Consider the following 17,069-nt stretch of genomic DNA (forward strand, 5'->3'; position numbering starts at 1 on the left):
TATGAGGGCGTAGGTGAACTGCTCTATCTCTTGATAGTTTAGTTCGGCCCCTTGTAGAGCCTTGATGATGAAGTAGACGAGTTGTTGCCCACTTTTGTCTTCTTTAACTAGTGATGAGGCTATTACCAGACTTTCCACTACGAGGTATAATATGAGCTTTTCACTTTCCCTTGGTTGGGTAAGAATGGGTGGTTGCCCCAAGAATTTTCAAAATCTCGGAAGGCTTGTTTGCACCCCGTAGTCCTATTCAAACCTCTCTCCCTTCCTTAATATACCTCTTTGAGGTGTCTTTTGCGAGATGATTTAGAGATCCTTCCTCTTGCGAATCCTCCATGAACATGTCTCTCAGGGGTGTGAGGTGGACGTTCAACTCGTTCGACCTCTTTTGTGTGAGACGTTCGACTTGTCCTACCTCTTTGGTGTGAGGTTGACCTTCAACTTGTCCGACCACTTTGGTGTGAGATGGACCTTCAACTTTGTCCGACCTCTTTGGTGTGAGGTGGACCTTCAACTCATCCAACATCTTTGGTGTGAGGTGGACCTTCAACTTGTCCGACCACTTTGGTGTGAGATAGACCTTCAACTTTGTCCGATCTCTTTGGTGTGAGGTTGACCTTCAACTTTGTCCGACCTCTTTGGTGTGAGGTGGACCTTCAATGCGTCCGACTTCTTTGGTGTGAGGTGGACCTTCAACTCGTCCGACCTCTTTGGTGTGAGGTGGACCTTCAACTTGTCCGACCTCTTTGGTATGAGGTGGACCTTCAACTTGTCCACCACTTTGGTGTGAGATAGACCTTCGACTTTGTTCGACCTCTTTGGTGTGAGGTGGACCTTCAACGCGTCCGACCTCTTTCATGTGAGGTGGGCCTTCAACGTGTCCGACCTCTTTGGTGAATGAATCTTGGTCCTTGCAGGAGCTATCCTCATGAGAGGATCGATTAGCTTTGGCCTTGAGATCGGCTTCGAGTTTTACGAGTTTGTCCTCCAATTCCCGGCGTCGCTTTATCTCCCTTTGTAGGTCTCTCTCAACCAGTCGTTGATGTAGGACTTCTTCTTCCAGTTATTTTAAACGGTCTTAAAGTGCCTCCATGGCTTTCGCATTTGGAGAATCCTTTTCGTTGTTAAGTTGAGGAGTATCCTTTGGTGTAGTATCCGCGTTTTTGTGCGGCGTTTTATCCTCTAGATCTGAATCGTGGTCGTTGTCATGGTTGTCCGCCATGGTGGTGGGATGACTTCCAAGTTCCCCGGCAACGGCGCCAATGTTCCGAGGGTTACCTGAAACTGTAGGTCGATCTCAGATGAGATCTTCTGTGTTGGTCGGAGCCGACGTGTCCGGCAGGTGCACGGCGGCCGGAGCTGGTGTGTCCGACTTGTTGGACTTGGTGGTGGTGCTAATCCTTCGTCCCGGAAGGTGGGGGGTACCTGCAAGGGACTCCGATGCTTAAGTTAGCAAGGGTATTAAGCAGGTATTGAGTAGTATCAGAGTATGAGTTATACCTGGGTGCTCCAGTGTATTTATAATGGTGAGGAGTGACCTCTCTGGAGATAAGATAGTTATCTTATCTTATCTTATCTTATCCTTGAGTGAAGTCATCTTATCTTTAGGGGAACTGCCTTTATCTTTCTGGGCTTTGGCTACCTTTAGATTGGGTTGTGTTCCTTTATTTTGGGCCTGCTTTGGGCTCCTTTGGCGATTTGACCGAGCTCTTTGAGAAGAGGTCGGATAGTCTTACCTGAAGAGGTCGGTCGGCTTGTCGCTAAACATCTCGGGTCGGACAGCTTGACCTAGGGTATGAACAGTTGCTTTTGTTGGTAGACTTTGTATGCCTAGACATGTTTTGTTGAATCTTTTCATGTAGTTGCGAAGGCTCTCCCGATCTCCTTGCTTGATCCCTAATAGGCTCGGTGCGTGTTTGGCTTTGTCCTTCTGGATGGAGAATAACGGATTGCATCTGAGGCCTTCGGGAGATACATCCTGCTTCTGAAATTGCTAAGATGATGGCTTGGATCCGATGTGCCGTCGTACGGAGTCATGTCAGGAGTTTTGAAGTCCTTTAGGACCTTTAGCTTTCATGATCTCTTTGGTGAATGGATCTTGGTCCTTGCGGGAGCTATCCTCATGAGAGGATCGATTAGCTTTGGCCTTGAGATCGGCTTCGAGTATTAGGAGTTTGTCCTCCAATTCTCGGCGTCGCCTTTTCTCCCTTTGTAGGTCTTTTTCGGCCTTTCGTTGATGTAGGGCTTCTTTTGTTTTAAACGGTCTTGAAGCGCCTCCATGGCTCCCGTGTTTGGAGAATTCTTTTCGTTGTTAAGTTGAAGAGTATCCTTTGGTGTAGTGTCCGCATTTTCGTGCAGCGTTATATCCTCTATATCTGAATCGTGGTCGTTGTCATGGTCGTCAGCCATGGTGATGGGATGACTTCCAGGTTCCCCGGCAACGGCGCCAACGTTTTGAGGGTTACCTGAAACTATAGGTCAATCTCAGACGAGATCTTTAGTGCTGGTCGGCACGGTTGTGTCCGACTTGCTGATGGTGGCCGGGGCCGCCGTGTCCGACTTATTGGGCTTGGTGGTGCTGCTGATCCTTCGTCACCAGAGGGTGGTGGTACCTGCAAGGGACTCTGATGCTTAAGTTAGCAAGGGGATTAAGCAGGTTTTTAGTAGAATCAGAATATGAGCTATACCTGGGTGCTCCAGTGTATTTATAATGGTGTGAAATGACCTTTTTAGATAAGATAAGTTAATTATCTTATCTTATCTTATTTTATCTTATCTTTGACTGAGGTCATCTTATCTTTTGGGAAACCGCCTTTATCTTTTCTGGGCTTTAGCTGCCTTTAGATTGGGCTGTGTTTCTTTGTTTATCTTATCTTTAGAGCACTTTTTTTATTATATTCTTTGGATATCGGATTAGGCCCAATTTATTGTTACATTCTTTTTTTTTTGTGATTATATTCTTTACATAAAAATTTTATCATTCACTTATATTAAAAAAAATTATCACTTATATTTTAAAAAAAAATAAAAAATATTAATTTAAGCGTCAAGATTAAGGAACGTTTATATATTAGATATCAATAAAAATAATTTTAAAAAATAAAAAATTATTAGGTATTACTATTATTATTAAATGATAAATATTTTAGTTGTTCTTTGATTATTTCACAATATATTATATAATACAATAATATTGTATATATTATTCATTTTATTTTAATATAATTTGGTTGATTATCAATTAAATAAATTAAACAGTTTAATTAAACTTTTGAATTGGTAGTTTTAACAATTTAATTTCTAATTTAACTTTTAAAGTCGTGAGAGTTTTAATTTATATATTTTTAGAATTTATATTAGAATATATTTATATTTAAATGTGTTTGTTTATAATTTTATATTTAAATTTAGTATAATTTGATTATTTTGGTTGAACCACAATTAAATCGGTTAAATTATGGTTAAACTTATAAAATTGTGAACCAATAACTAAAAGAGTTTGAGTTTAACTAAGTTAATTTTATGTATGCATTTTTTACATTCTCATTCTCATTCTCGTTCTCGTCCTTCTTTTTTTTCTTCCTCCTCCTCCACTTTCATTATCATCATCATCACAATCCTGTCCTCTGATCTTCTTCCATCTCATCCTCCTCCTTTTTTCTCTTTTTCCTTCTCTTTCTCCTCCTCAGCTCTTCCTTTTTTTTCTAGTTTGATTTCTTCTTCTTTTTCTTTACAATCAGTTTAACGATAACAAAAGTGACACAAGAAATTTTTATTAGTAATACAAAAATTTTCATAAATAACACAAGAAATCTTTTAAAGGTTTTGGGGTCAAAATTATGAAATTTCTTCTGTCACGATTAAAATGTTTTACTGCTACTTCTAATAAAGTTTACAGAAGTCAAAACCTTCTTCTTCTTTTTCTGCTTCTTCTTGTTTTACATTCTCATCATTCTTTTTATTTCACCCTCTTAACAAGAGCTTGTGTCTCGATTAAGAACTTTCAGTGTCAAAATTAAAAAATTTCCTGTGTCACGGTTAAAATTTTTGATACTATTTTTCTGATAAATTCTACACAACTCGAATCTGTCCATCCTCTTCTTCTTCATCAACTTTTTTCTCTTTTTCATATTCATTTTCTCCTTTTTATTTCACCTTATCAGCATTCTTCTTGTTTTATCTTTTTAATAAGAATAAAAATTAAAAATTAAAAAAATAAAAAATACTACAATAATTACTAGGAGGATGAGGAGTAGTAATAGAAGAAAAAATAGAAAAGAACACAATAACATCAACAATAAAAAAAATGATGATAAAGAGAAAATACGTAAAAAGAAGAAAAAATACAAAGAAAAAAAAGTATATGATTCATGTATACTAGGGTTGGAAATTTATACCCTATCTGCGGGTACCCAATTCAGACCAATCCGTTCTGGTAGTTTGTCTATCCTACCCGCTGCGGGTAGGGTAAGGTGCGGTGCGAGTTCACCTGCAGGTAGGATAGGGTATGACTTCAGGGTATATCCTACCCGACCCTACTTACACCCCTAATATATCATATAATATATATGTAAAAGTTATTGTGTAAAAAATCTCCAATAAGCTTTTATTGTGCCTATTAGGATTGGCTGGTGCTCTACTAGGGTTTCATTGTGCTTATTAGGGCGGCTGCTACATGACAAATTTCACACCAAATCAATCACCAATCATTGTGATGCAACATGGATGACATGCGAAGAGATCCTAATATAGAGAACATTGGCAGTGGGGGAAGTGAGGAAGATATAGTAGTGCTAGAAGAGACGGATATTTCTCATGGTGTAAAGGCATGCACAAAGAGCTTAACAGGTCGAATTTTTTCAGCACGAAAATTCTCTGCGGGTACCATAGAGAATGCACTGTCTGCAATTTGGGATAAACCAACAGGGTTCAGAGTAGTCAATCAAGGGATTAATCAGTTTCAGTTCTTCTTTGATGTGCAACAATGGATTGACACACGAAATTCTGAAGAGAATTCAGATTCAAAATTCCCTATTTGGGTGCAATTTTGGGGTGTCCCTGAATGTTATAAGACGTTGGACGTTCGGCGAAAACTTGGTGAAAAACTGGGAGAACTTATGGAGATAGGAATTGTTCATACCCTGGGTCAAGCTGTCCGACCCGGGATGTTCTACAGACAAAGCGACCGACCTCTTCAGGTCAGGCCGACCCGACCTCTTCTCAAAGAGCTCGGCCAAGTCTCCAGGAAAGCCCAAAGAAGGGCCCTAATGGAGGACCGCGTACCAAAGCCCAAGGCAGTCCAAACCCGCAGGGAGAAGGGCGGTTCCCTTGAAGATAAGATGACCTCACTCAAAAGATAAAGATAAAATAAGATAACTAACTTATCTTATCTAAGAAGGTCACTCTACACTATTATAAATACGCTGGAGCACCCAGGTATAACTCATACTCTGATTCTACTAAAAATCTACTTAATACCCTTGCTAACTTAAGCATCGGAGTCCCTTGCAGGTACCACCACCCTCCGGTGATGAAGGATCAGCACCATCACCCAGTTCAACATGTCAGACACAACAGCTCCGACCAGTATAGAAGATCTCATCCGAGATCGACCTACAGTTTCAGGTAACCCTCGGAACATTGGCGCCGTTGCCGGTGAACCTGGAAGTCATCCCATCATCATGGCGGATGACCATGACAACGACCACAATTCAGATCTAGAGGATAGAACACTGCACAAAAAATGCGGACACCACACCAAAGGATATGTTCTGAGGGTTACCTGAAACTATAGGTCGACCTCGGATGAGATCTTCTGTAGTCGTCAGAGCTACTGTGTCCGACTTGTTGGACTTGGTGGCAGTACTGATTCCTTCGTCCCCGGAAGGTGGGGGGTACCTGCAAGGGACTCTGATGCGTAAGTTAGCAAGGGTATTAAACAGGTATTTAGTAGAATCAGAGTATGAGTTATACCTAGGTGCTCCAGTGTATTTATAATGGCGTAGAGTGACCTTCTTAGATAAGATAAGTTAGTTATCTTATCTCATCTTTATCTCATCTTCAAGCGAGGTCATCTTATAGGGGAACCGCCCTTCTCTCTGTAGGCTTGGGCTGCCCTTGGATTTGGGTCATGTTCCTCTATTTGGGCCCTTTATTGGGCTTTCCTAGTAGTTTGGCCGAGCTCTCTGTGAAGAGGTCAGGTTGTCACGACCTAAAGAGGTCGGTCGCTTTGTCTGTAGAACATCTCGGGTCAGACAGCTCGACCCAGGGTATGAACAGTGCCCCTGCTCGAGTTCGGTCTTTATTTGGAGGTATAGTTGATGGTGTTTTTGTGGAAAAACGAATTTCCAACACACAAATCCAACCGGCAAGTGTACCGGGTCGCATCAAGTAATAATAACTCACAAGAGTGAGGTCGATCCCACAGGGATTGATGGATCAAGCAACTTTAGTGGGTGATTAGTTTAGTCAAGCTAACATTGAGTGAATTGTGTGAAGTTGATCAACAGAAAGTAAATTGCAAGGAATTTAAAAGATGCAGAAAATAAAATTGCAGGAAACTTAAAGAACAAGAAAATAAAAGAGCTGAAACTTAAATTGCACGAAATGTAAATTGCATTAAATGTAAAGGGGATTGGGAACAAGGAGATTAAAGCAAGCAGCAAGCAGAACCTGGAACAATTGCATAAGAATTAAATTGCATGAAAAGTAAAAGGACTTGGGTGCTGGGAACTAAAATTCAACAAGAGAATGCAGGGAGCAATCAAGCAGAAGTGTAACTTGCAACAAATCTTAAACAGAAAGCAGAATTGCTTGAAGAAGCAAACAGAAATTAAATTCAATTTAATTGCCAAATGAGATTGAAGATCTCAGGAAATCAAAGAGACTAGAAAATAAGTCTAGATCTCTATTCCTTCCTTGATCCAACCAAGAATAATTGCAAAAGGAAAGAAGATGAAAGCAGTAAAGAGAGTTTTGGTTCAAATCCTTAATTCACTTGAATTATGCAGAAAAATAACAAGAGAAGTTGCAGATGGAGAATGAAAACAGAATTCCTTCCAATCTCCACCCAAGATTCAAAACAGAAAATGAAAACTAAGAGAGAGAGATTTCAAATACTAATGCTCCCTAGTGAGCTAGCCTTTTTCTAATGGAGCTCCCCTCTGAAATGAGAATGATGCCCTTTATATAGGCTTCTTACAAAATGAAAATAAAATGAAATTGAAATTAAAAACAAATTCACAAAAATGAAATTCCTAATCTAGCTTCTCTGTGTGCCTTTGAGTCATGTTGAGAGGGCTTTTGCTTGCTTTGGATTTGAGGGAGAATGGGTCTTGGATGGCCTTGATTCAATTTAGTGAGGACTTGAATTAAATTGAATTTTGGCCCATATGTTGCTCCCAGGAGGCTGCCCTGCCCTTGTGGAGGGCAGAGCAGGGAAATTGTGCGTGCGACTCATTGCGTGCGAGCTTGTTGTGTGAGGATGCTGCCCTGCCCTTGTGGAGGGCAGGACAATGTTGCCTTGGTGTGTCTTGTGCGCGCACCACGTTCCTTGACCGTGCCATGATGCGCTTGTGTGCGCCAAGCCTAAGCCTTTACTTCCTTGAAGGTCTTGTGTTCGAAACTTGGTGGAGGAAGTTGTTGCAATTTTTCCTTGAATTTTCATGAATAGAACACGACATTGCCCTCCAAGAAGGCATTCTGCTCTCCTTGAGGGCAGACTTCCTTGGTTTCCTTGTGTCTCCCTCTTCGAGCCTTGGTGGAAGCATTTTGGTTTATTTTCACTTGTTTTTGGCCCTTAAAGATGCCTTTCGTTCCTGCCTTAATTGTACGCCAAATATGGTTTGCTATATATCGTTGGAAAGCTCTGAATGTCAGCTTTCCAACGCAACTGGAAGCACATCAATTGGACGTCTGTAGCTCAAGTTATAGCCCTTTGAAGTAGGCATGGTCATGCTGTGAGCGGCCAGATTTTAACTTAGCGAAAATTTGCTCCAACCTCACTTTGTTTCATCATGATTCTGCCCTGCCCTTGGCAAGGGCAGGGCAGTGTGCGTGCTGGTTGTTTTCTTCTTTGATTTGGTCATGGGACACGCTTTTAAAAGCGTGGCCTAAGGCTCCAAAGTGTACCCCAACTTCAAAGTGTACCCCAAAGCTCTTTTTTTCTCCTTTTTTTGTGCTTCTTTGCTTCTTTTTCTTCTTATATCCTACAAGATTTATAAAATTAAAAGATCAAGGAAATATTCTAATTAAGTACAAAAGAATGCAATATTTAAGCACTAATCATCAATTTCTTGTATGAATAAGCATAGAAAAATAGGTATATGATGACTTGTTATCACAACACCAAACTTAAACCTTGCTTGTCCCCAAGCAAGAAAAGAATCATGCAATAGAAATTGACAATCCAAGGTAAGAAGAGTAGCAAGTTAATGTTCATGGCAAGCTAGTTTTCTATGCATGCTACAATTACAAAAGAGATGTAAATGATTGATGCTTCTATCTAGCTTATTTTATGAAATCTTTTTTCTTATAATTCTTCCTTGAAACAAGCTTTTGATTTTTTTTTTAGCTTCTCCTTTTGGGTGCTTTGCCCCATGAGTAAATAACAAAGCTACGACTTCTAAATGCTTTGTTTTCAAGTATTACCACTTGATACATAAGCACCACAAGCATTTGAATTAGAGGACTTCATTAAGCTCATTTTTATTTTGACTCTCTAATCATTGATGCTCAGAACCTTGAGCTTTGAGGGAGTGCTTTTGCACTTGAGCCTAGCCTTGACTTCTAAGTGTTTTGTTTTCAAGTATTTGGCTTGATACATAAACACCACAAGCACTTAGCAAATAAATTGCCATTGGTACTCAGAGCCTTCAGCTTTCTCATTCCTTCCCTTTTTCTTTTCTTGCTTTAATTATATTTGCTTCTTCAAGGTTTTCATGATTTCAAAAGATTTCACAAAATATACTAGATGAAAAACTTCAATTAAATAAAATCCAATGCAATTGAGCAACAATCAATCACACTAGCTTTCCAATACTTCTATGCACATGCTAAATTCTTCTTTAATTCCTTGTTTGTTTATGATCATGATGCTTTTTTGCTTTTGAATTCACAAAACTCAAGTTGGTAGTCATAATGTCACAACAACATATTTCAAATCAGATTCAAGCTATGCTTAGTCATACCACACATGTATACAGAAAATATAAAGACAATCATGCAATTTAAAATGATGGAAATAAATGAGAAGAAAAGGAACTCTGCAACCTTGTAGTTCATCTTCATTACTGTTGTCCTTTTTCTCCAATTCTTCCCTTTCCCTTGCCAAACTTAGAGTGCTTGCTCATCCTCAAGCAACAATTAGAACAATGGCTATGGGGCTAAGATGGATCATGAATGTCTTATGCAATGAAATGTTAGCATTACATGTTGCAAGCAAGCAAAAATGAAAAATAATAATCAAGGCACAAGAGACAGCGACATTTTGATTGCAAGCATAAGAAGGTGTGCACAATACTTTGCATAAAGAATAAGTGGCACACCAAACTTAGTGTGACACTTTCACTTGGAATTGATGCAAGTATTCAGTAAAGATTTGAAGCAAATTGTGTTGCATAGCAACACCAAACTTAGAATGCAATCCTATGTCCACTTATTTGAATTAAAACCAAGCAAATGAAACTGTTATTTATTAATTACAATCACCAAGCTAAGAATCTGTCATTAATAAAGCTCTCTTGGTAATGTATTAACAAACACAATAAATAAGCAAACTAAAATGAAAGCATTAAAAACAAAGAATTAACTAAAGTAAACAGAATAACAAAATATCAAACCAAAAGAAAATTAACACTGCAAAGACATTATGGTTATGCAGACAAGTGGTGTTGTTGAATGATTTGCATAGAAAAATAGGTGGCACACCAAACTTAGAATCTTGGTGAGTCACTTTCATTTTTTGATTTGATGCAATCATCCAAAAAGATTGAAAACAATGTGTTGCATGGCAACACCAAACTTAGAATGTAACTGTTCATACCCTGGGTCAAGCTGTCCGACCCGGGATGTTTAGCGACAAGACCGACCGACCTCTTCAGGTCAGACTATCCGACCTCTTCTCAAAGAGCTCGGCCAAATGCCCGACCTCTTCTCAAAGAGCTCGGCCAACACGCCAAAGGAGCCCAAAGCAGGCCCAAAACGAAGGAACACAACCCAATCTAAAGGCGGTTAAAGCCTAGAAAGATAAGGGCAGTTCCCTAGAAGATAAGATGACCTCATTCAAAGATAAATATAAGATAAGATAAGATAACTAACTTATCTTATTGGTGCGCGAAATTGTGAACTATACTTTTTCACAACTCTCATAATCCCCGGTAATGGCTCCAAGAACTTGGTGGCTCAATACCATGGCATTACACAACTTCGCACAACTAACCAGCAAGTGCACTGGGTCGTCCAAGTAATAAACCTTACGCGAGTAAGGGTCGATCCCACGGAGATTGTTAGTATTGAAGCAAGCTATGGTCATCTTGTAAATCTTAGTCAGGCAAACTCAAATGTATATGGTGATGAACGAAAATAACATAAAAGATAAAGATAGTGATACTTATGTAATTCATTGGTAGGAACTTCAGATAAGCGTATGAAGATGCCTTCCCTTCCGTCTCTCTGCTTTCCTACAGTCTTCATCCAATTCTTCTTACTCCTTTCCATGGCAAGCTCGTGTAGGGTCTCACTGTTGTCAGCAGCTACCTCCCATCCTCGCAGTGAAAGCTAATGCACACACTCTGTCACAGTGCTGCCAATCACCGGTGTAGTTCCCTCCCCTACTGGAATAGAATCCAGTGATTCTTTTGCGTCTGTCACTAACGCCCAGTAAGTTACAGGTTTGAAGCACGTCACAGTCATTCAGTCATTGAATCCTACTCAGAATACCACAGACAAGGTTTAGACCTTCCGGATTCTCTTGAATGCCGCCATCAGGTCCTGCCTATACCACGAAGATTCCGGTTAAAGAATCCAAGAGATATTCACTAGAGCCTCTTATGCTTGTAGAACAAGAGTGGTTGTCAGTCACTTTGTTCATGGGTGAGAATGATGATGAGTGTCACGGATCATCACATTCATCAAGTTGAAGAACAAGTGATATCTTAGAACAAGAACAAGCGGAATTGAATGGAAGAACAATAGTAATTGCATTAATACTCAAGGTACAGCAGAGCTCCACACCTTAATCTATGGTGTGTAGAAACTCCACCGTTGAAAATACATAAGCATAAGGTCTAGGCATGGCCGAATGGCCAGCCTCCCAATGATCTAAGATCTAAAGTGATCAAAAGATATAAAGATCCAAAGACTCTAATACAATAGTCACAGGTCCTACTTATAGAAAACTAGTAACCTAAGGTGTACAGAAATGAGTAAATGACATAAAAATCCACTTCCGGGCCCACTTGGTGTGTGCTTGGGCTGAGCAATGAAGCAAATTTCGTGCAGAGACTCTTCTTGGAGTTAAACGCCAGCTTTAGTGCCAGTTTGGGCGTTTAACTCCCATTTGGGTGCCAGTTCCAGCGTTTAACGCTGGGATTTCCTGAGGTGACTTTGAACGCCGGTTTGGGCCATCAAATCTTGGGCAAAGTATGGACTATCATATATTGCTGGAAAGCCCAGGATGTCTACTTTCCAAAGCCGTTGAGAGCGCGCCAATTGGGCTTCTGTAGCTCCAGAAAATCCACTTCGAGTGCAGGGAGGTCAGAATCCAACAGCATCTGCAGTCCTTTTTGGTCTCAGAATCAGATTTTTGCTCAGGTCCCTCAATTTCAGCCAGAAAATACCTGAAATCACAGAAAAACACACAAACTCATAGTAAAGTCCAGAAAAGTGAATTTTAACTAAAAACTAATAAAAATATACCAAAAACTAACTATATCATATCAAAAACATACTAAAAACAATGCCAAAAAGTATACAAATTATCCGCTCATCACAACACCAAACTTAAATTGTTGCTTGTCCCCAAGCAACTGAAAATCAAATAAGATAAAAAGAAGAGAATATGCAATGAATTCCAAAAACATCTATGAAGATCAGTATTAATTAGATGAGCGGGGCTTTTAACTTTTTGCCTCTGAACAGTTTTGGCATCTCACTCTCTCTTTTGAAATTCAGAATGATTGGCTTCTTTAGGAACTCAGAATCCAGATAGTGTTAATGATTCTCCTAGTAAAGTATGATGATTCTTGAACATATCTACTTATTGAGTCTTGGCTGTGGCCCAAAGCACTCTGTCTTCCAGTATTACCACCGGATACATACATGCCACAGACACATAATTGGGTGAACCTTTTCAGATTGTGACTCAGCTTTGCTAAAGTCCCCAATTAGAGGTGTCCAGGGTTCTTAAGCACACTCTTATTTGCCTTGGATCACAACTCTTATTTCTCTATTTCTTTTCGTTTTCTTTCTCTTTTTTTTCTCTTTTTTTTTTTCGATTTTTCTCCTTTTTTTTTCTCTCTCTCTCTTTTTTTTTTTTTTTTTTGTATTCACTGCTTTTTCTTGCTTCAAGAATCATTTTTATGATTTTTCAGATCCTCAGTAACATGTCTCCTTTTTCATCATTCTTTCAAGAGCCAACAATTTTAACATTCATGAACCACAAATTCAAAAGACATATGCACTGTTTAAGCATACATTCAGAAAACAAAAAGTATTGTCACCACATCAATCTAATTAAGCTAGTTTTAAAGATGAATTTGAAATCCTGTACTTCTTGTTCTTTTGTAATAAAAACAGTTTTCATTTAAGAAAGGTGATGGATTCATATTCATAGCTTTAAGGCATAGACACTAAGACACTAATGATCATAAGACACAAACATAGATAAACATAAGCATAAATTTTCGAAAAACAGAAGAATAAAGAACAAGGAAATCAAGGAACGGGTCCACCTTAGTGATGGCGGCTCTTTCTTGCTCTTGAAGATCCTATGGAGTGCTTGAGCTCCTCAATGTCTCTTCCTTGTCTTTGTTGCTCCTCCCTCATAATTCTTTGATCTTCTCTAATCTCATGAAGGATGATGGAGTGTTCTTGATGCTCCACCCTTAGTTGTCCCATGTTGGAACTTAACTCTCCTAGGGAGGTGTTTAGTTGCTCCCAATAGTTTTGTGGAGGAAAATTCATCCCTTGAGGAATCTCAGGGATCTCATGATGAGTAGGATCTCTTGTGTACTCCATCCTTTTCTTGGTGATGGGCTTGTCCTCATCAATGGGGATGTCTCCCTCTATGTCAACTCCAACTGAATAACAGAGGTGACAAATGAGATGAGGAAAGGCTAACCTTGCCAAGGTGGAGGTCTTGTCCGCCACCTTATAGAGTTCTTGGGCTATAACCTCATGAACCTCTATTTCTTCTCCAATCATGATGCTATGGATCATGATAGCCCGATCTATGGTAACTTCGGACCGGTTGCTAGTGGGAATGATTGAGCGTTGTATGAACTCTAACCATCCTCTAGCCACGGGCTTGAGGTCATGCCTTCTCAATTGGACCGGCTTTCCCCTTGAATCTTGCTTCCATTGTGCGCCCTCTTCACATATGACTGTGAGGACTTGGTCCAACCTTTGATCAAAGTTGACCCTTCTAGTGTAAGGATGTTCATCTCCTTGCATCATAGGCAAGTTGAACGCTACCCTCACACTCTCCGGACTAAAATCCAAGTATTTCCCCCGAACCATAGTGAGATAATTCTTTGGATTCGGGTTCACACTTTGGTCATGGTTCTTGGTGATCCATGCATTGGCATAGAACTCTTGAACCATCAAGATTCCGACTTGTTGAATGGGGTTGGTAAGAACTTCCCAACCTCTTCTTCGGATCTCATGTCGGATCTCCGGATATTCACCCTTTTGAGTGAAAAAGGGACCTCGGGGATCACCTTCTTCAAGGCCACAACTTCATAGAAGTGGACTTGATGCATCCTTGAGAGGAATCTATCCATCTCCCATGACTCGGAGGTGGAAGCCTTTGCCTTCCCTTTCCTCTTTCTAGAGGTTTCTCCGGCCTTGGATGCCATAATGGTTATGGAAAAACGAAAAAGCAACGCTTTTACCACACCAAACTTAAAATGTTTGCTCGTCCTCGAGCAAAAGAAGAAAGAAGAGAGTAGAAGAAGAAGAAATGAGGAAGAGGGAGATGGTGGTGTGTTCGGCCAAAGAGGGGGAAAAGTGGTTTGAATTTGAAGGGTGAGGTTGGTGGGGATTTATGAAGGATGGGTGTGAGTGGTGAAGAGAAGGGTAGGATTTGATAGGTGAGGGTTTTTGGGGAAGAGGTGTTGAGGTGATTGGTGAATGGGGGAAGAAGAGAGAGAGTGATGGTAGGGTCCTGTGGGGTCCACAGATCCTGTAGTGTCAAGGAAAAGGCATCCCTGCACCAAATGGCATCAAAATCCACGTTTTGAGCCATTTCTGGCGTTAAACGCCGGGCTGGTGCCCATTCCTGGCGTTTAACGCCAGGTTCTTGCCCTTTACTGGCGTTTAACGCCAGTCTGGTGCCCCTTTCTGGCGTTAAACGCCCAGATGGGTGCCAGACTGGGCGTTAAACGCCCAACTGCTAGGCTGACTGGCGTTTAAACGCCAGCAGCATCTTCCTCCAGGGTGTGCTGTTTTTCTTCCTGTTTTTCATTCTATTTTTGCTTTTTTCATTGTTTTTGTGACTTCTTATGATCATCAACCTACAAAAAAGATAAAATAACAAAAGAATATAATTAATTATAAAACATTGGGTTGCCTCCCAACAAGCGCTTCTTTAATGTCATTAGCTTGACAGAGGACTCTCATGGAGCCTCAGAAGTGCTCAGAACCGTGTTGGACCCTCCCAACACCAAACTTAGAGTTTGAATGTGGGGGTTCAACACCAAACTTAGAGTTTGGTTGTGGCCTCCCAACACCAAACTTAGAGTTTGACTGTGGGGGCTCAGTTTGGCTCTGTTTTGAGAGAAGCTCTTCATGCTTCCTCTCCATGATGACAGAGGGATATCCTTGGGCCTTAAACACCAAGGATTCTTCATTCACTTGAATGATCAACTCTTCTCTATCAACATCAATCACAGCCTTTGCTGTGGCTAGGAAGGGTCTGCCAAGGATGATGGATTCATCCATGCACTTCCCAGTCTCTAGGACTATGAAATCAGCAGGGATGTAATGGTCTTCAATCTTCACCAAAACATCCTCTACAAGTCCATAAGCTTGTTTTCTTGAGTTGTCTGCCATCTCTAGTGAGATTTTTGCAGCTTGCACCTCAAAGATCCCTAATTTCTCTATTACAGAGAGGGGCATGAGGTTCACACTTGACCCTAAGTCACACAAGGCCTTCTTGAAGGTCATGGTGCCTATGGTACAAGGTATAGAAAACTTCCCAGGGTCCTGCCTCTTTTGAGGCAATTGCTGCCTAGACAAGTTATCCAGTTCTTTGGTGAGCAAAGGGGGTTCATCCTCCCAAGTCTCATTTCCAAATAACTTGTCATTTAGCTTCATGATTGCTCCAAGGTATTTAGCAACTTGCTCTTCAGTGACATACTCATCCTCTTCAGAAGAAGAATACTCGTCAGAGCTCATGAATGGCAGAAGTAAGTCCAATGGAATCTCTATGGGCTCATCTTGAGCCTCAGATTCCCAAGGTTCCTCATTGGGGAACTCATTGGGGGTCAGTGGACATCCAGTGAGGTCTTCCTCAGTGGCGTTCACTGCCTCTTCTTCCTCCCAGAATTCGGCCATGTTGATGGCCTTGCACTCTCCTTTTGGATTTTCTTCTGTATTGCTTGGAAGAGTACTTGGAGGGAGTTCAGTAATTTTCTTGCTCAGCTGACCCACTTGTCCTTCCAGATTTCTGATGGAGGACCTAGTTTCAGTCATGAAACTTTGAGTGGTTTTGATCAGATCAGAGACCATAGTTGCTAAGTCAGAGGTATTCTGCTTAGAACTCTCTGTCTGTTGCTGAGAAGATGATGGAAAAGGCTTGCTATTGCTAAACCTGTTTCTTCCACCATTATTATTGTTGAAACCTTGTTGAGGTCTCTGTTGATCCTTCCATGAAAGATTTGGATGATTTCTCCATGAAGGATTGTAGGTGTTTCCATAGGGTTCTCCCATGTAATTCACCTCTTCTATTGAAGGGTTCTCAGGATCATAAGCTTCTTCCTCAGATGAAGCTTCCTTAGTACTGCTTGGTGCATTTTGCATCCCAGACAGACTTTGAGAAATCATATTGACTTGTTGAGTCAATATTTTATTCTGAGCCAATATGGCATTCAGAGTGTCAATCTCAAGAACTCCTTTCTTCTGACTAGTCCCATTGTTCACAGGATTCCTTTCAGAAGTGTACATGAATTGGTTATTTGCAACCATTTCAATCAGTTCTTGAGCTTCAGTAGGCGTCTTCTTCAAATGAAGAGATCCTCCAGAAGAGCTATCCAAAGACATCTTGGACAGTTCAGAGAGACCATCATAGAAAATACCTATGATGCTCCATTCAGAAAGCATATCAGTGGGACACTTTCTGATCAATTGTTTGTATCTTTCCCAAGCTTCATAGAGGGATTCTCCTTCCTTCTGTCTGAAGGTTTGGACTTCCACTCTAAGCTTACTCAATTTTTGAGGTGGAAAGAACTTTGCCAAGAAGGCATTGACTAGCTTTTCCCAAGAGTCCAGGCTTTCTTTAGGTTGAGAGTCCAACCATGTCCTAGCTCTGTCTCTTACAGCAAAAGGGAATAGCATCAGTCTGTAGACCTCAGGGTCAACCCCATTAGTCTTGACTGTGTCACAGATTTGCAAGAACTCAGCTAAAAACTGATGAGGATCTTCCATTGGAAGTCCATGGAACTTGCAATTCTGTTGCATTAGAGAAACTAATTGAGGCTTAAGCTCAAAGTTGTTTGCTCCAATGGCAGGGATAGAGATGCTTCTCCCATAGAAGTCGGGAGTAGGTGCAGTAAAGTCACCCAGCACCTTCCTTGCATTGTTGGTATTGTTGTTGTTTTCGGCTGCCATGTGTTCTTCTTCCTTGAAGAATTCGG

The 17,069-nt window shown here is 40.6% G+C and overlaps 1 non-coding gene across 1 annotated transcript; it reads left to right on the forward strand.

Moving 5' to 3' along the window:
* Positions 1-16,530: 16,530 nt before the first annotated feature.
* LOC112718972 (small nucleolar RNA R71) lies at positions 16,531-16,638 on the forward strand. The gene has a single exon (XR_003161298.1). It is a non-coding gene; the product is annotated as a small nucleolar RNA R71 (small nucleolar RNA).
* Positions 16,639-17,069: the final 431 nt, after the last annotated feature.

This window comes from Arachis hypogaea, chromosome 10 (genome assembly GCF_003086295.3).
Source record: "Arachis hypogaea cultivar Tifrunner chromosome 10, arahy.Tifrunner.gnm2.J5K5, whole genome shotgun sequence".
Classification (NCBI taxonomy): domain Eukaryota; kingdom Viridiplantae; phylum Streptophyta; class Magnoliopsida; order Fabales; family Fabaceae; genus Arachis; species Arachis hypogaea.